Below are 6,237 nucleotides of genomic sequence, written 5' to 3'. Positions count from 1 at the left end.
TGCTTCTATGTTCACCATTATTTATTCTTGCACATCTGAGAATGATCCAAGGAAAACTCTACTCCCACCGATAATATCTACCTACTTTTTTTACTGATTTTTTTTTTTTTTTTCCTTATTGGTTAAGGAAATATTTTTTAATTTGTATGTGATTTTTTTTTAAATATTCAAGAGATTTAAAAAAAAAAAATGTTTGTGATTTTTTTTAAAAAAATATTTAAGAGATTTAAAAAAATGTTTGAAAAAAAATTGTACATATTGTGAGGAATATAGGTGGCTTCCAGCATCACCCATAATACAATAACTTATCCATAAGTTGCTCTTACTATTATTATTTTTTTATTGTGCTGCTAATCCGATTACTTCTCTTTTTGAAATTATATCTTCTTATCTTTATCTTCGATTTCCACTTCTGTTAATTTATTTTTCCTCTTTTTTCTAACTAAATCCACTCACCAACTTCTCATTTGCATTAGATAGAGGATAAAAACATATTAACATTGGTTGAATCGATGCCAAAATTGTAATTACGCCAAGGAATTACAGTACCCATTTATTCAAAATGAGGGAAAAAGGGAGAAAATGATAGTTTGCACCATCCAACTAACACATTTTGCAAATGTATATTATAAATTATGAATCATTCTAGTCACTCAATTATGACCTGAGCCGGTATCCGGATGAATTCGGGTTTCAAAAATCTAGAAATCGATTGTATTCGGGTTTTTTTTTTTTTTTTTTAAGTCCATATTTCATTTAGGTTTATTAAAAGCATAAGTTTTTTTTAATAAAAACCTATATGATATGAAAGATTTTTCTAGAAAAATCCATGTTGAAAGGCTTAATTCTCTTTATATAAAAGCCTATATTTATTTAAAAAAACTTAAAAAAATGTTGAAAATCATTTTTTTTATAAAAGCGTATATTTTATGATTTTTTTTTTATTTATAAAAAGTCATGTTAAAAAAGCATAATACTAACATTGTCCAGAAAAATAAAAATATATAAAAATGAAAAACTAAAATGCATGCAATCCACTACATATTACATTATTTTGTTATTTATACATTACATTACAAAATTACAAGATATGAATTATAAAATCATTAGCATGGTCTTCTATCAATAATTTAATCGAGTAATTCTACTTACAACCGTGAAGTGCGTAACCGCCGCGTAATCGCTTTAGAAAAGAGTAGAGTCCACTATTAAAAAATTAATTTTTTTCATGTGGGTCCCATGTTTTATTTATTTTTTTCAAAGCGATTACGCGGCAGTTACGCAATTCACGGTTGTAAGTATCTTTTCTCAATTTAATCTCACATTAAATAGTAACTTCAAGTGATTTGACTGAAAGAGGTCCTGCAAAAAATAAAAGTTTCGTACGTCCAGAAAATTGGAAAACAGAAAGAGTTCTAGCATACTTAGAAAAGGTTCGTAGTCTAATATCACACCAAAAGCATGCCGTAATGCTAAAGCTGATATATTATCATCACAAAGCAACCCATTAGACATGACCAACAATGCCTTTCTTTGCTAGACATCCTCTTGACCTTCCAAGACTCCTTGCAAGTATATGAAAGCAACTATCACTGTAGAAAACCCATGCCATTCTCATCCAATATAGAAAATTATTTCTAGTTTTTGCAATAAAAAATTATATAATTTCTATTTCAACCTAAAATCCCATGCATTATTGCATACAATATGTGTGTCACAGAATACAAAGCCTATTACCATAGCTTAAATTAATTTTTAATATTTATATAAAATATTTTTTATATATAATATATATAATTATATATAAAATATAAGATTTTTATCATTTTTATAATATAATTTTTTATATATAATTTTTTATAATGTAATATTTTTATATTATATATAATTTTTATAACTTATATGCTAAATTGCTAATTAATATAAGATTAATTTTTAAAATCCTATTACTCGTAATAATCAAATAACATAAAATTAATATAACATTTGATATAACATAAAATTAATCTTATAAACCTTATATAACATTTTAATATCAAAATTTTAATTTTCTAACATAAAAATTTAATATTAAACATGAACATTTGTTTGATCATGTATTATTAATATAAACTATATATTTATATATATATATATATATATATCAAGGATAATTACATTTTATAACCTAATAAATTATAATATATATTTCTTTTGATAAATACATTTCTATACATTTGATCATATACACTCATATAAAAAAGTGTATATAACTATCATATAATATATTATCACTAGCATATATATAACCACTGGCATATTAATTATTATCACTAACATATATAATCAAATATATAAATAAGTTAGACACTAACATATTATCACTAGCATATTATCACTAACACACATAAATTATAATCAAATATTATATCACTCTATGATACTATTACATATATATATACACACACACATACTAATACTAATACTATTAATAATCCACTATAAGTCTATAAGTGTGTGTGTGGGAATAACTATTTAAATCATTATAGCATTAGTAGTTATACTAATACTAACTACTAATACTATATCACTATATGATACTATATTGATATAGTATATCACTATAGTATTAGCAGTTAAATAACTATTAGTATTAGTATATCACTAATAGTAATCCACTATATATAAATAACTATATAAATTATTATAACTATATTATATTATTAGTATTAGTATAGTATTGGTATTGGTATAGACTATAGTTATTTAGTATTACAATATATATTCATTTTGATAAATGCATTTCTATACATATGTATCTTACCATCATATAATATACCATCAATACTTAATAGCATATATGTAACCACCTGCATATTAATTATTATCACTAACCTACATAATCAAATATATAAATAAGTTAGATCCTAACATATTATTACTAGCATATTGCTAGGTAGAACTACCATGTACAACCGCTGTGTAACAGGCTAATGTCAGCATAAAATTAAAAAGAAAAAGAAGAAAAAGAGAAGCAATCGGCTGAAACTTTAGGATTTGATGCATTTGTTTATTCTCCACTCACTATGCCCACTGCCTCCAAAAGCTCCAAAAGCTCCAGAGGCTTCAATGGCAATTTCAATTCCATAACGCACCGATGCCTCTAGAAGCTTCCGGCCGCCAACAACAAGTTCACTTACAACTGCGATGCCCACACCTTCAACAACAAGTTAAATATTGACGACCTCGAATCCGGCCATGCCATGTCCGAAAAGCTCCTCCCCGACAACAGACAAAGCAAGCAAGCCCAGTCATGGCCATGAAGACGACCACAGATTAAATGGTTATGCCAATAAAATATTTGTTAGTATTTTAAAATATATATATATATATATATATTTTGCTCATCTTTTGTGGTGGACTTTGCATTTCAGAATCTTGCATTCCACAAAACATACCGATGCCATATTTGATTCTTGGATCTTTTACACTGAATGAGAACCAAATGATGAAAAGGTAACCTTGGCCCTTAAAATTCACATCATAATTATTTTATTTCTCAAAAGGAATCTATAAAAATAAGGAGTTATTTCATATTCCAATTTACACTCCGCGAAAGAAAAACAATCAAATGGCCATCATCACTAAGATGGATTATATTATTCATATTTCTTTCCACGAACTATTGGTGTTTGGATAGCCAAAGGCAACTTCTGGGCAATCTTCAATGCTCTCTTGTGAAGTTCATCATCTAAAGTAGATATCTCAATTCTCCCATAGTCATCATCCACAAATATGGCAATGAAACAAAAGGCACTTGGAGATCATTAGCAATCTCAAAAATCATATAAGCTATAGTAGAGATTTGTGGATCAATTATCGCCACTACCCCTTTCTCAAGTAACTGAAAAGCTACCAAAGAAAAAGGATTCGAAGGGAGGCAAAGGTCTTCTTTAGCTTCGAACACATATATGAGGGAGGAACGTTTCGCTTTGAACACGAAAAATGGAAAAATTGCATAATCGAAGGGAAGGGGGAAAGGGGATTTTGAGGGAAGACGAAGGGAGAATGGGGAAAGGGGATTTCGAAATGATGTGCTTGGGGAAAGGGGGATTTTGTGGGAAAGGAAATTTTTCTAAACGGCACCGTTTCTTCTATGCCACAAGGGCAACATTTACCCAGCCGGTTGTGTTTAGCATTTTACTTATCACTAACATGCCATAGTATTAGTAATTATAATATATTATCACTAAGATATAGTATTAGTATAGTATAGTAATACTATATTATATATAAAATAGGTCATAATGGTGTGGATTACTAATACTATATATTAGTAATCCACTATATACTAATAGTATTACTAATATTCATATATCACTATATATATATCATAGTATACTATATAAATATCATAGTATAATATACTATATATAGTTTATATTATATATATCATAGTATACTATATGTATATAATACATAGTGTATTACATAAGTATTAAAAAAAAAGCCCACCAGTCTTAAAAGCCCATAACGAATTAAGAAGCCCAGCTACCCAAAACACCAAAACAACATCATTTAATATAATTTACACTACACCCAACAACCCTTAATTGAAACGACGTCGTTTTTCGGTGTATAAATGACACCATTTCAATATGTTTAGGGTTACACTGACTTAATCCTCCCTCCTCGTGCTATCCCGTGATTCCCGATTCCTCTCTTCCATTTGCCATTTCACTTTTTGTCTCAGCCCTCTCTCTCAGCCCCTTACGGTCTTACCCTCTCTCATGTAGTCGGCGACAGTAGCCCTCCCCATTCTCATGTGGAGGATTTTGAGACTTTGATATAGGTATGTAGCCTCATTCACTTTTTTTTTTATTCCCTTTTGTGTAGAGCTCATGAAAGAAGTTAGAAGTTCTTCCAAACCTGATTAAGTTGTTGGAGATGATTAAGGTAGGTCATCTCTTTACACTTCTTTCCTCAAGTTTTTTTTCTTCATTTAATTGGAATTAACTGTTTGATTTATTTTAATACAATTGCAAGGTTTGTTTAAATGGACTATTAGAGCTGGTGGCTTGGTGCATAGCTCTTTGTTTTGGTTGTATTTTTCTTATTATGTAAACAATTAATATTGGTACTGTCTTTTTATTTTATAATGTGGACACTTGAGGAGACTGTTACTATTTTATTTTTAGTTTCATTTTGTAATCTGGATTTTGTGTGGCAGCTTGTAATCTAGACTTGTGTGGTAGCTTCTAATATGGATTTATAAATTTCAAATTTGTAATATGGACTTCTGGACTTGTTTTATTTTATAGCTGACTTTATTTTATAGCAGATTTTCATTTTTTGTTTTTATAGTAGTTTTATTTATAGCAGATTTTTTTTTTTTTTTTACGGCAGATTTTCACTTTTTTTTTATTGAAGTTTTTTTATAGCAGAATTTTTTTTTTTTTTTTTACAATAGATTTTTTTATAGAAACTTTTTTATAGCAATATTTTTACAACATATTTTTTATACCATATTCTTTTTACAACATATTTTTTATAGCAGTTTTTATAGCTGTATTTTTACTACAGATTTTCTAATGACACATTGGCACTTGATTAAAATCGAAAAACTGGACCGAACCGAACCAGAACCGATAAAACCAGAAGTATAGGTTTAGGAGGGTAACCGATGCGATATCAGTTCTTGAAAATGCAAAATCGGTATATACCGGTTTGATTTCAAAATTTATTCAAAACCAGACCGAACTGGATCAGTTCTACTCCTACCGATACACATAAATCAGATCGATTTCAACCTTAACACAAAGGACCCACGAAAATTTCATAACCATATCCTTAGATCCTTTGTGAAAACTATAAAATATACCTTCTGCATCCAAATTTACAGCATCCTTCAACATTCACAATATACATCCAAATCTACAGATCTCCACAAGTCAAAACCTACAAAACCCAAAAAGAAAAAACAACCCATATTTTTAAAAAAGAGCAAATCAAGTAAAAGATGATATATGTTACTGAAAGAGACTTACCAAAAGTCACTAGCGAGATAGACACGACAGTGTGAAAGAGACAACGATCGAAACTTGAAATAGAGAGACACGGTGGCTAGGGTTCATAGTTTCGCGTGAGAGAGAGAGAGAGAGAGAGAGAGAGAGAGAGAGAGAGAGAGAGAGAGAGAGAGAGAGGAGGGCGGAAACCCTACCAAAGACAAGAGAATTGTATCACAGGGGTGGGAGAGGT

The sequence above is a fragment of the Juglans regia genome, chromosome 9, assembly GCF_001411555.2.
Source record: "Juglans regia cultivar Chandler chromosome 9, Walnut 2.0, whole genome shotgun sequence".
Lineage (NCBI taxonomy): Eukaryota > Viridiplantae > Streptophyta > Magnoliopsida > Fagales > Juglandaceae > Juglans > Juglans regia.
This window is presented reverse-complemented; position numbering follows the sequence as displayed.